At 39.3% G+C, this 21,032-nt stretch overlaps 1 protein-coding gene across 4 annotated transcripts in view; it reads right to left on the bottom strand.

The window, feature by feature from the left end:
* The window catches only part of SLC24A2 (solute carrier family 24 member 2), a 252,875-nt gene that overhangs the window by 227,781 nt on the left and 4,062 nt on the right, over window positions 1–21,032 (bottom strand). The window lies entirely within an intron of this gene.

Below are 21,032 nucleotides of genomic sequence, written 5' to 3'. Positions count from 1 at the left end.
GGTATTGCACAGAGAGGGAAGTATCACAGTTAGACAGAGTTGGCCAGGGCTGTCGAAGGGCTGTCAAGGGTAGAGGAAATCTTGGCTGAGCAAGTGTTCCTCTTTCCTCAGTAAGGTCATCCCTGCTGTGGTGAGAGTCTGTCAAGCATTTTAGCAAAGCAACACTTCTTGAGTCCATGATGATGCTATCATCTGGCTTCCCGTTTTGTTACCTATACAGAGCCTATGGTCAGACCAGTCAACTTGACAGTTTAATTCCTCATTTTAAATTAACAGATTGTCACCCTGATTATGATACTTTGGTTTTCCAAGTACTTGTCTACTGGGGGATAATAAGGCACTGATTTGTTGATTGGGGCTTTCCTTTTGATTTCAGAGATGTAGTTCTCATTGTATTTTAATGGGCTCTAATTGGATTTGTATTAATAGACAGCAGTCATAATGAGCTTGGGCAAAACAAGTCCACCTTTGAGAGACAATCTCTTTGCAATGGGCCATTACAATCAGGGTTATGAGTCCACTGGGCTGAGAGCCAGGCTCCTGCCCACGGCAAATTCACCGAGGTAAATGCTACCTGCTTCCAGAGTACTGTGTCATCAGATATAACCTTCAAACTTGAGCATCCAAACTGTATACGATGATCTGCTTTCATGTCTGTGTGAGCTCCTGGTGTGCAATGACCATGCTTCAGTCAGATTGTACCTCCAAATGCCCCACGGAATGCCAGGCACATACATAGTTGATACGTAATAAACATTTGATGCACAAATCCATAAACAAATGGATGTGTCCTTCTGCAGAGGAGTTTTTAAAAAAAAACTATAGAAACAAAGAGAAAAAGAAAATTCCAAAGGGATTCCAGGAAGAGGAAAATCATGGGCTTAAATATTCTATGGTGATTTGTGAAAATACTCAAAGCCTAGCTATTGATATTCCCACATTTTTGGATAGCTATTTATATCCTGTTGCTATCATGGGTGGATTAGTTTTCTACTGCAGTAAAACAAACTGTCACAAACATCGAGGCTCACGACAACATCCATTTATTATCTCCTAGTTTCCACAGGTCAGGAGTCTTGGCACAGCACGGCTCAGCTATAGTCTTAGTTTGGGCAAGCACATTATTAGGCGACAACTAATTGACCTTTAGCAAGCACTAAAGATTATATTAGAGTTCCAGATTATTCTGGAACTAGAAAACCAGATTTTATCTGGTTTTATTTCAGACTAGGCTCTTTGCAAGAGGTATTGACCTAAGTCTGTTCATTTCATGCAGAGAAAGACCACCTTTCTAAAGTCCTAGAAAATGCTGAAGTTCGGAGACTGTGGGGCGAGAGGGCAATGGTATCACAAATGTATAAAACTAGAGCTTGGAATCCATGCCCCAGGCTTCCACTGCAGCCTCTAAAAAACTGAAATGTTTCCCTCAAAATTCTGGAGCCAATGTATTCAATTTGCCAACACACAACTGAAACAACTGACTGGCCAAATGATGGTAAATTGTAAATTCCTTGACGGCAAGGGTTGTGTCTCATTTATCTCTGTACCCCAAGAGCCAAGCATGGGATCTGTCCTGCATTCAGTACACTGTATGTTGATAAATTCAAGAGTTTGGGATTAAACTAAGCATGGCAGCAAAATATATGGCTGCATTTTAAAAATTATCAATACTTATTAGAAAATTTCACTGATTCATAGATTTAGTTTCAAAGAAGAAAGGAAAAAAACTCTAAAGTAATTTCTTTTATTAGGTTTCTTCTGCTTCTCCTCCTCCTCTTCCTTCTTCTTCTTGCTTTAAATAATGATCACTTAAAATTCTACAAGGTTATTTTTCTTTATCAGAAAATAGACACAAAACAGAAATATCCCCTTGACAGTTACAAAACAGCTTGAAGAAAAGGTGAAGCTCAGAATTGAAATAAACACCCCAAACACCCCAATAAGCCAATGGGATTTCCTAGTCTTTTAAAATCACATACAACCCAGTAAAGATCTTGACAAAGATCTAGACATACCAACAGAGAAGAGATTTCACCTGAAATCTCTGAAATTCTGACTTTCCATAGTTTGTCTCCATTAGTCTTCAATGAAAAAACAAAACAAACCTAAAAGTTAGAATATACATTATTTGGAAAATAAGTTCTCCTTGCTAAAAAGGAACAAGAAAGCATGGTTTCCTTCTGTCGGCCTTTGGAATCAGAACATCCAATGGGAGTAGTGTTTACCTTGAAGGTTGTTCAGTGGGGTTGGGTTGTGAACGTGAGGGCCCAAGGGGACGGGAGACCCTTGTCAGGTTTGGTTTGTTTGTAGTAAGGAAGGTGATTCCTCTTAAAGAGCACTACAATCTAATACCTCAAAGTTATTTTATCCCTTACCAATCACTGGGGTCCATCGATAATTCCTGCTAATGAGGCAAGCTGCAACTAAAATATATCCTCTTGTTCTACTAAGGTAAAATCATCTCTTTGCCTTCCCTCAGTAGCTTACTCCATGCTTCAATGCACCTTTCCTTTGAGGCTCCTGGGATAGAGTGCAAAAAGTGCTTGCATAGCCATTTTGTGTCAAGATTACACAGCAATCAGTATGCAGCCTATTGATTTATGTGAAGATGCTCATCTTGCTGAGCAAAAGGAAATCAAGAACAATGAGCCTACTTTGAGGTCCTACTGTTTATAAAGAAAGTCAAACAAAACACAGCTACAAACAGTCACCTAGACCCGGAATACAAAGCGTAACAGTTTTACTTAGCTTCTGAGTCTTACTATGCCTGCCATGTGGCAGCAAGTTGGCATAACTTAAATATCAGAGGACCTTGTTTTGAAAATCCATGACCATATCTGGTTTCTCAGTGTAGGTGTCCAACTTGCCAACAGATGGTGCCCGGCATTTTACCCATTAAACTCTATGATCTCCATAACTGTTTAATAATAAAATTGGACCAGATAAGATCAGAAAGCAGATTTTTCATTCTGCATAGAGATTCTGCTGGCTTTTCAACAGCAAAGTGAATTTATGGAGTAAAAGACTCTGAAATTATCCATAAAAACAGAGCTATAAGCAATATTCTGCAGTCAGTTCCCAAGAATAAAGAGTTTGGAGAAAAAGGCAGCAATGCAGCCATATGGACACTCTCACTTGAAAGATGAAAAACTGAAAATGTGGAAACTGATCACTTAAAGTAATTGGTAACTATCCTTTTAAGTGAAAAATACTTTGGTTGTCCTTGGTTTGGCATCAATCATTCATTCAGTAATTGTTTACTGAGCACCTATATTTGGTGCTCAATAAACATGTACAATTACATAGAAGGTACTCTTCTAGGTAGTACGGATTCACATGTGAACAAAAATTCCTGTCCTGACGAAGCTTATATTTCGTTGACTTCTATGTTTCTACCATAAACCATGTATTGGTATAGCTCGGGCTCCTGAGGGAGTGAGAAAGTCACCCTTTACGTTACTGAACTGCAGATAAATGCCCTGCTATATCCTGTTGTAAAAAAAATAACATAGTCTTTTAAAATATGATGGGGGGCTTCCCTGGTGGCGCAGTGGTTGAGAATCCGCCTGCCGATGCGGGGGACGCGGGTTCGTGCCCCGGTTCGGAAGGATCCCACGTGCCGCCGAGCAGCTGGGCCCGTGAGCCATGGCCGCTGAGCCTGCGCGTCCGGAGCCTGTGCTCCGCAACGGGAGAGGCCACAACAGTGAGAGGCCCGCGTACCACAAAAAAATAAATAAATAAATAAATATATTATATTTAATATATAATATATATAATATAATATAATATATAAATAATATATAAGTAAATAAATAAAATATGATGGGTTAATATTTAATATTAACCCATAATATTTACTCTGCTTCTTGGCTTCCCAAGCAGGACAGATTTTTGTATTTCAGTCTGAGCCACACAAATTCATTTTGTTGAATGTCGGTGTGATCAACAGATGATTTTTATTACTCATCAGAGCATTTTTCAATCGAATTTTGGAACTCTGTTGCTTTCGATATTACTGAGAAAACAGAAACAAAAAGAGAACTTTCACAAATCCCTCCAACACATTCACCCATTACCTGCAGCCGTGCCGTCACCTGTCTTCACCCCTTACTAGGTGGTGCCCATCCAAGCCAACCCTTCCATCTGTACCCAGAATCTCCCACCCCTTCCCCACTTACTCAGGGACATTACCACAGCAATTCTCCCCTCTTTGCATCATCAACTCTCCCCCTTTTGCTGTGTCATTCCCATTCCCATGCAAATGTGCTATTCTTTCTTCCACTTAAAAAACTCTTGACCCTACATTTTCTCTTGGCTTGCACCCATTTGTTTGTTTCTCTTTACAGGTATCTCTAATTCCCACTTTCCCATTCCTTGAACCCACTTTACCCTGATTTTTACCCTACTCACTCCACCAAAACTGGTCTTGTCAAATGACCAATGACCTCCTCGTGGCTAAATCTGATGTTCAATTCTCTGTCTTCTCCCTACTTGGTCACCAATTGATGCAATCACTCTCTCTTCTTTGAAATGCTTTCTTCACCTGGCTTCCTCATTCTCCAGGTTTTATTTCCTCAGTAGCTACCACTTCTCAGGCTCCTTTGCTGGCTCTTCCTGATTTTTCTCCCATCTCAACGCTATAAACCTCAGGACTCAGCCTTCAACCTCTTCTCTTTATCTACACTCACTCCCAGGTGACTTTATTCAGTTCATGGTTTCACATACTATCTAGTCTTATGATTTCTGAACTTGTATTTCCAATCTGAATTCCGGACTCATCTCCAACTGCCTACTCAACATCCCCATTTAGATGTTTACCTTAACCATTTAGATCACAAACTTAAATCCAAAATTTAACTCCTATCTTCCACTTGAAACCTGCTCCCGTGAAGTCTTCCCATCTCAGTGAATGGAAGTTCCACTTGTCCAGTTACTTAGGCCAAACATTTTGGTATCACCTTTGATCTCTCTCTTTTTATCACACTCTGCATCTAATCCATCAGCAAATGCTGTTAGCTCTACCCTCAAGAGAGGTCCAGAATCTGACCACTTCTCCCTGCCTCTGTCGTGACCACGCTGGCCAGGCCACCATCATCACCAGCCTGGGTCATGCCACCAGCTATGCAAATATGTAGGTCACTCCTCTCCCACCTACAGCCTGTCCCGAAAGTGCCACTGCCTCTAGCACAAGGCACACTGAACGTGATTTAGACTCTCAGTGTTTCTGTGGGTATTACCAACGTTAATTGTCATATCACTTTCACGTCCATGGGCGCCATGAGAAGGTGAAGCACTCTGTTTTGAACCTGCAGTTACCCCAGACAGATATACTGTCGTATGGTTTTAGAGTTCTTTTGATTCTTGTTGCCACTGGCTGTCATACTGATGGGATCTACAGGGCAGCATACGCCTTGTATATGTGTACTGCCCATGGCCACACGGCTGTGGGGTAAGTGGACCCTGTGCAACCCACCATGCCAGGAGTTCTGGTGGGCACTGTATCTGCCTACCCAGAGGAGATGGCACCTTTCTCTTTGCACCAACGTGTCTTCAGCTCATCACATCCTGTACCTATAGAGCTGTCCACACCTGAGGGGGGGGTGTGCCTTTTCTAACTGGTCTGCTCAGAGCAGGGAGCCTTTTGTAAACTGCTTAGAGACACGGAATAGGCCAGTAGCAGACCTGGCCATCACTGTGCACACAGGAGTCTACCCCAACTCAGAACTCTGCCCAACCCCTGCTCCAAACAGATCACATTTGTTGCTTCTAAACTCTTTATGGGCTGGAAAACCAGGCAACCTAATTTATTTGAATTTTGTATATGATCAAAGTAAATAGACTCTAATAAAGAGTCTAAGAAATTGTATGATTAAGTGCCTGAACTTTGAACACTGATCTTCTAGCATCTATTTGGCTGCTCAAAAGTCGTCTGGACTTTGGATCCTGGTTCTGTTCTGGACATCTGGATATTGGACTTCCAGATAAATGGAAGTTTATGGGATTGCAACTATATGCAAATACAGTTTGCCAGAAAGTGCTTTATTAATCTCTCAAGCTGACTACATGAACATTTTTTCAGGATAGTCACAGTCGAGCAATCCTTTATATAAAGACAATTTACTTGAACCCCACACTAAAAATGTGCTTGAAACCACTCTAATCCTAATCTCTAATATTCTCACTCAGCACTTGTCACTGTCTCTTCATGTCTGTGGTTTCATCTGGATGTGAGCGTGGATATCCCCTCATTAGCTACCACACTGTCCTATGAGACAAGGGAAAAAAGCCATCTGCTCCCATTTCTTTTTTTGTGTGTGTGGTATGCAGGCCTCTCACTGTTGTGGCCTCTCCCGTTGCGGAGCACAGGCTCCGGACGCGCAGGCTCAGCGGCCATGGCTCATGGGCCCAGCCGCTCCGCGGCATGTGGGATCTTCCCGGACCCAGGCACGAACCCATGTCCCCTGCATTGGCAGGCAGATTCTGAACCACTGCGCCACCAGGGAAGCCCTCCCATTTCTTGATGTAGAAAGTTGGGGACAGATAAACACATATAACTCATAAAATGTCAGCATTTAATAAGGGAGTAGGAACATAAAAATATTTAAATTGGTGTATAGAAACTAAAATTTAACAAAGAGTTAAAGAGTGAGTCAGAAAGAGTCTCGGACAAACATTTTTTAAATTTCTGGACTGGTTAGGTTAAGGTTAAAAAAGAGAGAAGGGGAGTTCACAGCACATCACAAAATACTTAATATTATTTTTTTCAGGTGGCTTTTAAAAACCTCTTTAAACCTCTATAACCCAACTCTAGGACTTTAAGAATTTTAATAAGAAGCCCCACGCTGATCATATCCAATACAAGCTATTCAACTACAGGTTCGTCCTGTGATCCACATTTGCAAGAAGTTGAATGGAAATAGTCGTATAAGCCTAAGCAGTTTTACTAAAAACAAATAACCAAAAGCACGTACTGGGGCTGCTGAGAGACAGGAAGCAGTGCTCAGGAGAGGTGCTTGAAGGAGGCTGCGATCCAAGGTGATTATATGCTGAACATCACTGGCTATACCACTCATTTGGGGCTGGTCTTCCAGAGCCACGCGGTGAAATGAGAGAGTTGGATTAATTTTTAGCGTGGTTGATGATTATGCACCAGTGAAGCATGTGGTGATACTTTCCAGGGCATTTAAATTCTTCCTCCTAAAGCGTAACACTATCTTATCCGGTTCTATTTATTTTTCTTAAGTGTCTGTGACTTGCAGAGCATTAAGAAGCCATAACATATGTTTCCGAAGCCTGTTCTCATTTCTCACCTTCACTTAGACTTTCAAGGTCAGAGCTGTTTGTGGCTATCCACTTAATTGGACTTCAAATAAAAGGCAGCAGGAAACAGCAGATTTGTAATGGCCCTTCAAAGTAAGCACCAAAGGAGCAGCCTGGCACATCTGAACCTATTTAAATAAATCAGCCTCTTGTTCAGGGCCCCCAAACTCCATCCACCCTGCCACTAGTCCCTGTGCAGCTGTAGCAAGCTAGCAGCAAGAGAGAGGATGTTTCCTGAACCCCTTGGAAACCACTGGAGCTTTGAACCAAGTGTGCATTTTTGTACACAGCAGGATCACATGGCTAAGTTCTCTTTACCCTGGGAGTGAGCTCATTAATTAGGTTTGTGCAATTACTGTTCATGCCAGGCAATGACAGGGTAGATAATTACTAGTATTGTTATTATTTACTGTATGTAGCTCCATATACCTTCAAATCTTTGTTCAAAATGGATGCAAATGTTCCTAGGACCTGGAGTGGGAGAGGTTATATGTTTTGGGACAGAGTGGGTAGATGGGCAGGATTGGCCCACAGCTAAGATGTATAAAGCTAAGTGCCAAGGTTCAAACAGCAAGATGGGCAAAGTTCACATCTGGGAAAGAAGGACTGTGATCCAACTGCTTTCCTGACAACGCTTCTGGATAATACGTAGGGAAAGGGATTTGATGACAAGAAACTCTCTTAGATAATGCAGAGAAGAATCAGGAGTAGGTTAAAAAGGGTGATGTAGCAACCAGACAACATACATCCTGGGTCCAATGTTCAAGGAGATTCATGTTCCTAGGTTCTCTATAATCAATAAGTCCTGAACCTCAAACAACCCCTAAATCTTCTTCCAGTCCTTAGCTTCAAGGGGATCAGGCTTTCCAAGACCAACTCAAGGAAACAGGCAGCTTTAGGGTTGATCCAAAGGTTCCAAGTCACTCTAGGTATAAGTAGAAGCACTTGGAGACCCAGTCCCAGTTGAGGAGCTGCCCCATCTATGGAGCATATTCCTTATTCCACAGAATAGAAGATATCTGCAAATCATATATATATTCTTGACCCCAGAATATATAAAGAACTCTTAAATTCAATAGTAAGGCAAATGACCCAGTTTTTAAGTGGGCAAAGGATTTGAACAGACATATCTTCAAAGAAGATATACAAGTAGCCAACAAGCTCATGAAAAGATGTTCAACATCATCATCCTTCAAGAAAATGCAAATCAAAATCACAATGAGATACTACGCCACATCCACGAGGGTGGCTATAATCAAAAAGACATATAACAGCAAATGCTGGCAAAGATGTAGAGAAATTGGAACCTTCATACCTTGCTGGTAGGAATGCAAAATAGTACACACACTTTGGAAAACAGCTTGGCAGTTCCTTAAAATGTTAAACATATGGTGAGCATATGACCCAGCAATTCTACTCCTAAGTGTATACCAAAGAGAATTGAAAACATATATCCACACAAAAACTTGAAAGCAAATGTTCATAGCATCATTACTTATAGTGGCCCAAAAGTGGAAGTAACCCAAATGTCCATCAACTGATGAATGGATAAACAAAATATAGTATATCCGTACAATGGAATATTTGGCCATAAAAAGGCAACAACATGGATGAACTTTGAAAACATTATGCTCACTGAAAGAAGCCAGACACAAAAGGCCATATACTGTATGATTCCCATTGATCTGAAATGTCCACAATAGGCAAATCTATAGCAACAGAAAGAAGATTGGTGACTACCAGGGATGCGGACAGAAAGAAGGATGAGGAGTGATTATTAATCGATACAGTTTTCTTTTTGGTGGTGATGAACATGTTCTAAAAATAGTGGTGATGATTTTACAACTCTGAATATACGAAAAACCAGTGAATTCCACATGGAGGATGAATTCTATGATAAGTGAATTATATGTCAAAAAAACTGTTATAAGAAAGTCAATAGAGGACTTCCCTGATAGCACAGTGGTTAAGAATCCGCCTGCCAATGCAGGGGACATGGGTTCGAGCCCTGGTCCGGGAAGATCCCACATACCATAGAGTAACTAAGCCCGTGCACCACAACTACTAAGCCCGCGCGCCTAGAGCCCGTGCTCTGCAACAAGAGAGGCCACCGCAATGAGAAGCCTGCGCTCCGCAACGAAGAGTAGCCCCCGCTCACCGCAACTAGAGAAAGCCCACGCACAGCAACGAAGACCCAACACAGCCAAAAATAAATAAAAGAAAATAAAAGAAAAAGAAAACCTTAAAAAAAAAAGTCAATAGAGAGAAACACTACATAATGCTACACGGTAAGGAGAGCTACTTCGAGGCCACAGCTGGAGTGATCTGGCCTCTAGAACTGACGGCCCTTACCTGCCCTGAGAGCCACACTTCCAACCTGAGGAGACGGGAGAATGGCTAATGAATTCTGTTTCTCAAGTCAGATATTTGTTGTTTGTTCCTTGACTTTAATACATAAGCAACTATGTTTTATGAATGATTCAGGCCCAGACTTTTTATCATGAGCACTCATCACCACCATTATCAATTCCCGAAGGGTATTCAGTGCCCTTTTCCCTTCTATCCTAGAGACCAAGCAAGACACCAAATACTGCAGGTGGGATTGGTTAGCTCCTGAGTCAAAGGGAATGATTTGATCCAAGGCAGAAAACACAGATGCTGGCAAACCAACATAAGGCCCAGCCACGACTGGATGGAGATGTGACAAGCTAAGATTAAACATTGATGATGTATAGAAGAAAAGAGTAAATACATTTACAGGGCAGTGACAGGGGACCTCGAGAGAACTTTGTGGTTGAGCAAGGTTCAGTTTCCAAACAGGGAAACTACTTCTCTCCTAATCCTCTGCAAGAACAGAGGGAAAGCAGGTTCAAGTCCGAACACTGAGGATTTGACTATTAGTTACGGATCAGCTGGGGAATTGCTCCTTCATCTGGCTGTTTGGGAGGCAGAGAGAAGAGGGCCTAGGGAGTGAGGCAAGGTCCTGAAATGACAGAAGGGCAGGCTAACAGCACATGGGAGGGACTCAGAGGAAAAGAGACCAGGAGTAGAATATACGTGGGTGAGTGGGACCGTATTCTGCTAATCATTTTTCCTGTGTGATTGCATCAAAATTCACAGCCTTTCTCTGAGGGAAAGGTTATTATTTTTCTTAATTTATGGATAAACAAACATAAGCCCAGAGAGGTTCAGTAACTTGCCCAAGATCACACAGCAAGGAGGGTCACACTCTATCTCAGTCTTAAATAATAATTCTATTGTGTTAACCCTTAAACGTCATCCTCCCTCTCAGGAAACAAAGTCACAGGTTCCTAGAACACATGCACCAATACTCAGTGCCTACTGCATGCCTAAAATAATAGAAGTGGCTCAACATCTTTTTCATTGCTATCAGGTGACAGGGAAAAATAAAACTGACTTAGCCTACAAGTGGTTAGGGAAACAGATGACAGTTTAAGTGGGAGGAATGGGGCTGCTGAAGGGGAAACGTGTATTTCTACTTGCAACCTGCTTGCCCAGCTCAATGTCCATCAAGCAGAAAAACAGAAGGTACAGAGCACCAGCAACTTTGACCCTTTCTAAAAATGTCCTATGGACATGTAAAGAAGCCTGCATTACCCCTTCAAAGGAACTAATTTCCTTTAATTGGTCTTCTTAACTGGAAAAGTACTCTGAAGGTGGTAAGTTCAGGGCTTCATTACCTGACCACCTCTTCTGTTGGTCAGTCCATAATTACGGACATATATTTGTTTCTTTCCCATTAACAGAGAGGCACAGAAATATCAGAACTGGTGGGGACCCTGGAGATAAGCTAGCCCTTTCATTTTCAGAGGAGACACTTGGGGCAAAGTACCTGGACTAGGGTTAGACTGCCAGTGTGTAGGATGAAAGGGACTCCATCTCTCCAGGCTTGGTTCCTGCCAGTGCAGGATTCTGAGTGCATCTTCTAAAGCTGTAAATATGGCATTAATATAGTCTGGTGCCCAGACCCTTTCCAAACCCATCAGCTTTTACCAGGACAAGAACCTGAATTTGGTTTACAAATCCAATCCTTGGATTTGTATCATTTGGTTTACAAATCCAATCCTTCATAAAAAGGTAACCAACCTAATTGAAATGCAGCGTCGGCCTTCTTGGCAAAGTTCTGCTTCTTTCTGACTCCATATCTCCCTGTTTCATCCATATTTCTTTCTCACCCGATGACGAGCTCATTGGGAACCAAGGATGAGTCAAGGCTCAGGGAGCACATCATGCTTTGATCTGCACCTTCCTTACCCTGCAATCAGCCTCTGTCAGACCCAGAGGAGGTAAGAAGCAAAGCCACCACCAGCTTAAAGGGCACCTTTGTGGAATTAAGAAAAGGCACCCTTTCCCCTGGGCAGCCACAGTCCCATACCAAAGCACACAGCTTGTCCAGTAAAGTGATGTCTGGATTTCTGTCCCTATTTGCCCCTTGGTCAGACAGATGCCCTTGTGCAGTACATTAGCATAGCCTTGAAGGGCAGCCCCACTAAGAGGAAGAAGGAAGAAAAAGGAATTACTAAAAATACTATTTTTTAAAACTTAGGTCACAATCCATTGGTGGGTCATGAAATTATTTTAGGGTTGAAACTAGCATTTTTAACAGAGTAGAAAATACTATATATATATATATATATATATATATATATATATATATATATGGTATACATATGTATGTGTATGTGCATGGGTATGTGTATATACTGAATTGAGATGTAAAATATATTTTTTAGTGGGGGTCATGGTAAAAAATATTTAAAAGTCACTGACTTAACACAGCCTAATATGAAATGTGCATCTAATTTGGAGGTGTGCTTTGTCTTTATCCCCAACTGTCCAGTAGGAAGCAACAAGAAAACTAGCATACATTTAGGAGTCAGACAGACCCAAGTTCAAATGCGGTTTACCACTAAATTTGGACCTTAGGCAATCATTTATGTTTTCTGGCCCTCAGGTTCCTGATCTGCCAGTGGAGATGGTACCTGTTTCAGAACGTTGATGTGGTAAAGACTGGGTAGTAAGCACGCGTCCAGTTTTCAGATCTCTCTCTTCTCTCAACTTTGGAGAGACCAGCAGAGACCAGTGACCCAGGGACACACATGTAGCTGCCACTGAGGGTTTCTACTGCCAGAAGCCACAAAGCTGAGGAGGTGTAGAGTCCTGCAGTAAACTTTAAATGATTTCTCCTGTGCAAGTTGTTCTGTCTGTATGGAAGAACTGCCTCCCAAAGCATGCTTAAACAAAAATTACTGTTTAGCCAAGTCAATTAAATCATTTATACGAAAATACTACAGGTAAGCTGGGTTAGGAAAAGAGTTTGGTGCTGTGGGTATGGTGAGAATCTGGTCTTCTGTTTTACGTAAATGTGTTAGACTTTAGTTTGGCAAGGTTAGAGTATTCCACATAGTAAAGATGAGAGCCTCTGAGGACAGAAATGACAAGCGAAAGTAATCTTTTAGGTCATGTGGGTCAAGTCTCCCATTTTCCAGATTTGGAGATAGGGTCCTAGGACGTACAGGATCCACCAAAGTCATGTGGCTGGGGGTACACCCCATCCCTTGGGAACATCATTTCTTAACTCCTGGGTCACAAGGCCTCCTTCTTTAGAATAATTCATCCTTTAAAACAAAAATTGCAACAACTTCCTGCCTTGATTTAGGTGTGGAAATGTGGGGAAGTATGAGAGCTAAAGTTAGGGTTTCTCAGCATATGTTTGTAAGAGATTTTTGAGTCATCACAGCAAACTTTAAAAATGACGCAGAAGACACATAGGAAATTGGCAATCTATAAATGAAAATTTGAATTCTCAAAAAACATATTTTCAACCTCCCAATTAATCAAAGAAATGCAAATTAAAACAATGTAATGTTGTTTCACCTATGAAATTGGAAAACATTAAAAATGATAATAGTCAACACTACCAAGGATGTAGCAACCTAGCAGAAACTTTAAAAAGCTCATAAACTTTGTTCCAGAATTTCTGCTTCTCCAAAATCAAAAATTCATGTGTAAGGCTGCTGGCTGTAGCATTTTTTATAGTAGTGAAATATAATATGAAAATAACTTTCTATTTTATGATAATGCTAAACAGTGAATAACAGTTTTGAAAAACAGTTAATGATCTGAGGAAATGCTCATAATAAACCAAGTTAAAAAGTTAAAATGGTATATATTCAATATAAGTTTAAAGTTGTGCATATCCAATATCATTCAAACTTATTTAGATATATAGGTACATATGTGCGTGTGTGTGTGTGTGTGTGTGTGTGTGTGTGTGTGAGTGAAAGTCTGGAAGAATAAATGCAAAAATGTTCATAGTTATTTCTGGATGGTGCAATGGAGAGATTATAGGCTATTTAAATTTTTTTTGTATTTTGATGTGTTTTTATAATCTTGTACAATGAATATATTACTTTAAGTATATGGTAAAAATATTATTTAAAAGGCAAATCTACAATTTAAACTTTCTGTTAGAATTGCCTTTTACATTTGATTTGACTCAAAATTTGCCATTGGTAGGATCTGTTGATAAGGAGCTTTATTACAACGTCAGGCTATATTAAACATTCTGAAAGTATACAATTAAAATACATATTATCATCCCTTGTTATATGCATTATCATTTGACAAATCCAAAGTCTAAAACATAATTTTTGGCAAAATGATGATTAAACATTCAGAGAAACCATTTTCACTATATACACCTGAAATTATTGGATACTATTCTTTGATATATTTTAAAATTACCCAACTATATTAGTGAGGAAGCAGGGATTTCTTAGAACCTAGAACACCAACTAAGCACAAATCCAGAGGGGTCTGTGTTGCTTTGCCTCTGAGGTATTTGTCATTTCCCCAGTGGTCAGAAACTAGGATTGTGGAAGCTATAAACATGAGGCCTGATAGGGAGGAGGTACTTCATGGGCCTCCACTCCCAATAAGCTAGAAACCCTGAAGGGTGGACAAGGGTGAATAAGGAAAAAAAAAAAAATCTGCCTACAGAAGGAAAACAGTAGAATGTGCCTATTTTGGCCTTAGTTTTGAGTGGTACTGAAAAAAAGAGCAAGAAAAAAGAGTCTCCCTTAAGAATTTCTAAGCACAGCCTCACTCCTGGCTTTGGAGTCTGAATTCACACTACATGGGTAGAAAAAAGTCAGACATTTAGGTTAGAATGGTTCCAGGTTGGTTGGGCTCCCGGGAACTTGACAGAAGAGCAAACAAGTCCTCTGCTGGGATACACTTAGAACCGAGGCCTCAGTGACTCTCTACAGGTCAAGTTCCAAGAAATATGAGTTCAAAGTTTTAAAAGAAATCACTAAATACATAAGAAAGCAACCCCACATGAAACATAAAACAACACAACTAGACCTGCAAGGATACTAACACTAGAAATACCAATTATGAATTATAAATATAAATATACTTAACATGTATAGAAGAAGGCATTAAATAATAGAAGAAGAAGAAACAGTGAAAATCAACCTGACAGTGGTGAAAAGGAGCCACAAAACCTAGAAATGAAAAATATAATAATTACAATTAGAAACTAAACAGATGAGCACCAGAGCAGGTTTGACAAAATGGAAGAGAAAATTAGAAAGTAGAAAGCAGATATAAAGAAATGATCAGCAAGAAGAACACAGAAAAATATGAGTAGTTAAAAGACATGAAGAACAGGTTGAGATGGTATAACATATATCCAATCAGAATTCTAGAAGATTATGGGAAGAATGAGGTAGAGGCCAAATTGGTGGAAGGCACTAATCCTCAAATTCAGGAAGTCTAATGAATCACAAATAGGGGATAATTAAGTGAGAAAATCACACTTGTCATGGCATCAAGAAAATGCTGAACACCAAAAACCAAGAGAAAACCTTATAAAGTAGTCAAAGAGAAGAGAAAAACTTCTTACAAAGGAGCAACATTCACACCAGCAGCAGTCTTTTCAATGGAAAAGTGGAAGTCAGCGACAGTAGAATTATTATTTCAAAGTGGAATGAGAAAATAACTTTCTACCCACCAAAGCTATCCTTCAAGAACAAAAGTAAAATAGATCTGTAAGCAAATAAAAATCAGGAGCAGATACTATTAACAGATTCTTGCTAAAGGAACTTATGAAGAATGTAAGTCAGTACAAGAAAAAGTCAGAAAAAAGGTCTGATATGAGAAAAGAACTGAGGAGAAAAACTTGTAAAAATGTGGATACATCTAAAAACAATTGATGGCATAATGTCTAATTTGTAGGATTTAAAAAGTGAAGATTATACCTCAATAAAGCTGTTATAAAACATCAAGGTAGAACTTAAATTGTAGACTTCAAATCATTTACATTGGGGGACAGGAGACTGAGTTAAAACGTTCTAAGGCCCTTAAGATGTTTAGCAGGAGTGTCAAGATATTAGCTTTACACTCTGTTTTTTTTTTTTTTTAAATCTTTATTTGAGTATAACTGTTTTACAATAGTGTGTTAGTTTCTCCTTTACAACAAAGTGAATCAGTTATACATATACATATGTTCCCATATCTCTTCCCTCTTGCGTCACCCTCCCTCCCACCCTCCCTATCCCACCCCTCTAGGTGGTCACAAAGCACAGAGGTGAACTCCCTGTGCTATGAGGCAGCTTCCCACTAGCTATCTAATTTACATTTGGTAGTGTGTATATGTCCCTGCCACTCTCTCACACTCTGTTGAGTTAAATATATGCATTAACATTTTTAGGGTCTGAAAGACTGGAAATAGGATGTATAAATTCCAAACTACTAATGGGAAAAGCAAATTTAGAAAAAAATCAATCCAAAAAAAAGCAAAAAAAAAGTTATAAAAAATAGAAAGTTTAAAATAGCATGATAGAAAAGAATCCAAATGTAATAGCAATCACAATCAATGTAAATAAACTAAACTTTCCAGCTAAAAGATAATGATTGTCAAACTGAATTAAACAAAATGCTGCTATATTCTGTTTACTAGAGACTTAGCTAAAACAAAAGGAGGTTGAAAATGGAAGAATGAAGAAACTAAACCAGTCAAATCCAAACAGGTGTTCTTGACTCATCTTGGAGCAACTTAACAATCTCATTCCTTGTTAAAGTTAAAATATAAATTATCTGGTTCTAGGAGAAAAAAAGGGGAGAAGGGAGGCGAAAAGGAGAGAGGAAGGGAAGTGGTGATAACTCCTCGCTCTCAACATTGCCAGGATTCACAAAGTTTAGGTCATCTCTTGCTGGAGGAACTAGAGTAGCAAAGGGGAACAGCCATGGGCAATCTGCCCTCTGTGTATTAAAATCCACTGGGCTTTCTGAGTCTCTCAAACTGCCTCCTTCACTCTTTGAATCATATGCAGTAACTGAAGGGTTTGCTTTTAACATAAGTAGAGGGAAACAAAACAAGGAAAATAGCACCATGCTGTATCCCTAGATCAACAGATAGACTTGTGATACTGTGATTTATTAGAAATATATATATTTGGTCATTCAGATGACCAAAATATATTTCTCATATATATTTGGTCTTGGTTCACAGTTCAGGGCTCGTGGCTCTCAAAATCCCTGGAATTTCCTAAGTGTGGAGAGTGATAAAGGTGTCGTTTGTTATGTTAATGAGGCAACTTTAGGAAAGCACCTAAGGATGGGGGCTGGTTGCCAATGGAGCCAACTGTGTGATTAAAGGGTGGGACTGAGGAGAGAGGGGCTGGAGGTCAAATCAATTGCCAGTGGCCAATGATTTAATCAACCATGCCCTCGTAATGAAGCCTCCATAACACCCCCCAAAATGGCAGAGTTCAGAGTTGGTGAACACCTGGAGGTGATGGACAAGTGGTGCCTAGAGAGGGAAGCTCCATGCCTTTCCCCGTGCCTCACCCTAGGCATCTCTTCCAGCCTGCTGCTCCTGAGTTATATCCTTTTATAATTAACCAGCGATCTAGTGAGTGAAATGTTTCTCTTAGTTTTGAGAGATCCTCTGGCAAATTCATTGAACCCGAGGAGGGGTCACTGGAACCACTGACTTACAGCCAGTCGGTCAGAACTACAGGTAACAATCTGGACTTGTGACCTGCATGGGGAGTGGGGTCAGTCTTGTAAGACTGAACCCTTAACTTGTGGAAAACTGATGTTCTCTCTGGGTGGACAGTGTCAGAATTGAGTTAAATTCTTGGACACCCTGCTGGTGTCTGAAAATTTCTTGGTCTTGTGAGTGAAGCACCCCCTACCCGACCCCTACACGTTTGAATTGGATCCAGGAACTCAAAAGAATGCTACAATCACAGGCATCTAGTCAGTTAAGAATTTTAGTGCCTATATTTTCTTTCTTTTGAGGACAGAGAGTTTCCAAGTCTATCAGGTAATACTCACTATAAGGACAATCTCACCTTACCTTCCTTGAAATCTGTACATTAATTTTACTAATTTACATACTAGGTATGGAGGGGAAATAAAGGTTGAATTTATAACATATTCTTTGCCTTAAGAAGGCTTGGGGCTATACATTTGTATTTATATAATTATTTATGGCTTAGCATCTTACCAGAAATACTTCACTTTATGAGGTATATTTATAATATTGTTTCAGTTTAGATTTTCCCATGATCATTAATAACAATTTGCATTGCAAACACTCTGTTGGCAAGCAACTTTTCAGGAACACACAGAATGAATAAAGCAAGGCACACGTAAATAACTAAGTAGCCTGCCTTCAACTATCCAGCTTTAAGCATCTTTATTTTGACCATTCCCTTCATTTGAACTGGGTTGACTTGCTGTCAGATTACAGTGCCAAGTCTAAGAAGAAGTTAAATACCATGGACAGCTGCTTTCTAGGCCAATGACAGCCTAGCACCATATCAGATAAGGGGACCTCAGCAGGCAGGCCAGGCACACAGCAAAACATGCCAGATGCCCTGAAACTCCACTGCTTCACATCCTGCAGGATTCAAATTAATTCCTAACCAGCTATGGAGAGGTTTTTGGAAGATAGTCCCAATCATTTATAAATAAAAATACCCTTAAAACAAAAATCTCTGCTTAGCATAGATATTTCTAAACCACAGTCTACAAAATAAACTTTCAGGAAAACAAAGGCATTTGAAGGTTTCCTTGGAGTTTATAATAATATCTTCCCTGCATATGTTCACTGTATAGGAAATTAGGCTTATAAATATTATAATATGACAAATATCACATGCCCCTAAGGGAGACAACAGCCTGCTTAACTCAGTGATTCACTACAATCTTCAAGGAATGTTTTGAAATTCTCAAATTTGAAATAATTTATCCTGATTCACTTTTCATTTAAGAACAAAAGATGAAAAGAAAGGAACTAACACTTACTGAACAACCCACATTTGCCAAGGCCTATGTTAGCTACTTAACATTCATTTCTTCATTTAATAATTTTCCCAACTTTATGAAGTAGATATTATTATTTTCATTTTCCTAATTAGGAAAATGAGGCTCAGTGAGTTTATGTGACTTCTCTGAGGTCACAAGTCTTATTATACACCTGGGCTACCACCTTTTTTCCCTGAATCAAAGCCCAGGATCTCCTTACCATGTCATGACACTACATGACATTTTTTTAAACAATAATATTATCACTAAAAGATGAAATAAAAATATAAAATTAAAAAACCAAACACCAGGTGGAACAGTTAAATAAAATGGGAAACTATTACTTTAAATATGAGAAAAATGTTTGTATTTTCTATTTTTTCATGCTCCACAGTTGCCCCATCATCAATAATGAAACCAAATTAAGATTTTCAACTGGTCCATGAAGCAAGCAGTTTCAAAGATATTTCACTATCTACAGTCCAGCAGAATTGATGAGTTTTTAGTAAGAACCTTTGATGACTTGTATAAAAATATCTAAAATATGTTTCCTCCACTTTCCCATACTCCCCTCTTCCATAATTGTGCAATTAAGACAATGAGGTAGCTTTGCCTAAAAATATGCTTAGTATTTTGCTTCCTAAACTATTGTACAGCACATGCCTCTCTATGAAGATTCCACTGAGGGCTGCCTTTGGGTCTTTTTCTGAGTGTTCTGATGATGTTAGAAGCACTGACTTTGGTAGGAAAGGTGGAGTATACAGCCAGAAATGGACTTTGCAGATCAGAGAACAAGACAGCCAAGCTCAAAGACTCATCGCTCCTTGAGACACCTTATGTTCAGTGCTTAGAGAGCAAAATCTCCATAAGATTCTGAAGTCAGACATCTGATAAAGACCAACTGCTGAAAAACTTTTTTTCCAACAATTATTCAAAAGTGAAATTGGCAAGGTAAGATTTCCTAAAGGAAATCACACATCATTATGTACTGTTCCACCTAAAAATATCTGTGTTCCAGCATACCGAACAAGACTTTGCTATGTTAAAAAATTCTGGTCCCATGATAATTTATACTTCAATCTAGTTACTGAATGACAAAATAAATAATAATGATTAAGTGGAATAAACTAAAGCTATTTGGTGCTCAAAGGAAAATAATACAATGAACATATTTTAGAGGTAAATCAGAAATAGGAGATATAGTCATAAATATAATTTGCTTTCTTTTTTAATTAGGTAAATCCAGAATTCCAAAATTTTTTAAATGCACAATATTAAGCATAGCAAAAATTATGGATATGAGTAACAACTTTAAGGAATGCCAGTCTAAGTTATTGACTTTTAAATTAACATTAAAATGACATGACAGTCACCTAATATAGTAGGTAAAAATCCTGCAAGAGCTGATTTAATGAGTGACTTATATTTATTAAAAGCCATCTGTAAACCATATTTTAAAAGTTATTACTAAATGCACAAAACCACCTCCTTCCTCCCTATTAGAAGATAAAATCCCCCTGCAATCTCCAATACACCATTGGACTGCTCCACAAATTCCTTTTTCATACACGTTGCCAACATAACCTTTAGCCGAGTCTGTGCCTAAGTTAATGAAGTTCCACTGCAGCATAACAAAACGAAAAAGTACTGAGTTCTCAAAAAGACTTTTCATCTTTGATGGGCCAGGGTATTTATAAGACACCAAATCATTCCCTTGCCTCTAAAAACCAGGCCTTTCCCTTGGCAACTGTTCAGCATTCTAATTGGAATACACACATAGATGACTAATGCAAACCACTCAAACTTGTAGTCAGCCTTGAGGAGATGGCTCGAGGGATCATCCTTTGGGCTAAAAAATTAGATCAGGGACGGAGCTCCAGTGATGACCCTGTCTTATGCCCTCAAGGATACAGACTCAGTATCACACCTGAATGCTTGCCATGATTTTTTTTTAAATACAGTTTCTAACAAACAACCATACACTGAGTGATACATTAAAAAAAATACAGTATAAAACATTTCTTTTTTGCATGGAATAAATAGAAATATTACTAGTGGTTTTTTTGTCTGTGCTTTGCTTCTATTTCACGGCTGCTACAAAAATGATGGATGGTCATCAAACTTGAACATAAAGGAATTATACTAAATTAATATCATTTTTTTCTTCATTCTGGACAAAACATCTCACTCTCCACTCAACATCTGTTTTTTGCATACATGAGAATTTCCCCAGATGCAAGTAAGAAAGGTCTGCATATGTATTTTGTTTTACTGTTTAAAATCACATTCCGAGACGACATTCCAATGTTAGGATATAGATCAGAACTGCATTACTCTACTTAACAGAAAATTTTATTGATGTAGCC

The sequence above is a fragment of the Kogia breviceps genome, chromosome 8, assembly GCF_026419965.1.
Source record: "Kogia breviceps isolate mKogBre1 chromosome 8, mKogBre1 haplotype 1, whole genome shotgun sequence".
NCBI lineage: Eukaryota > Metazoa > Chordata > Mammalia > Artiodactyla > Physeteridae > Kogia > Kogia breviceps.
Note: the sequence above shows the minus strand (reverse complement) of the source record. Positions and strands in the feature narration are given on the sequence as shown.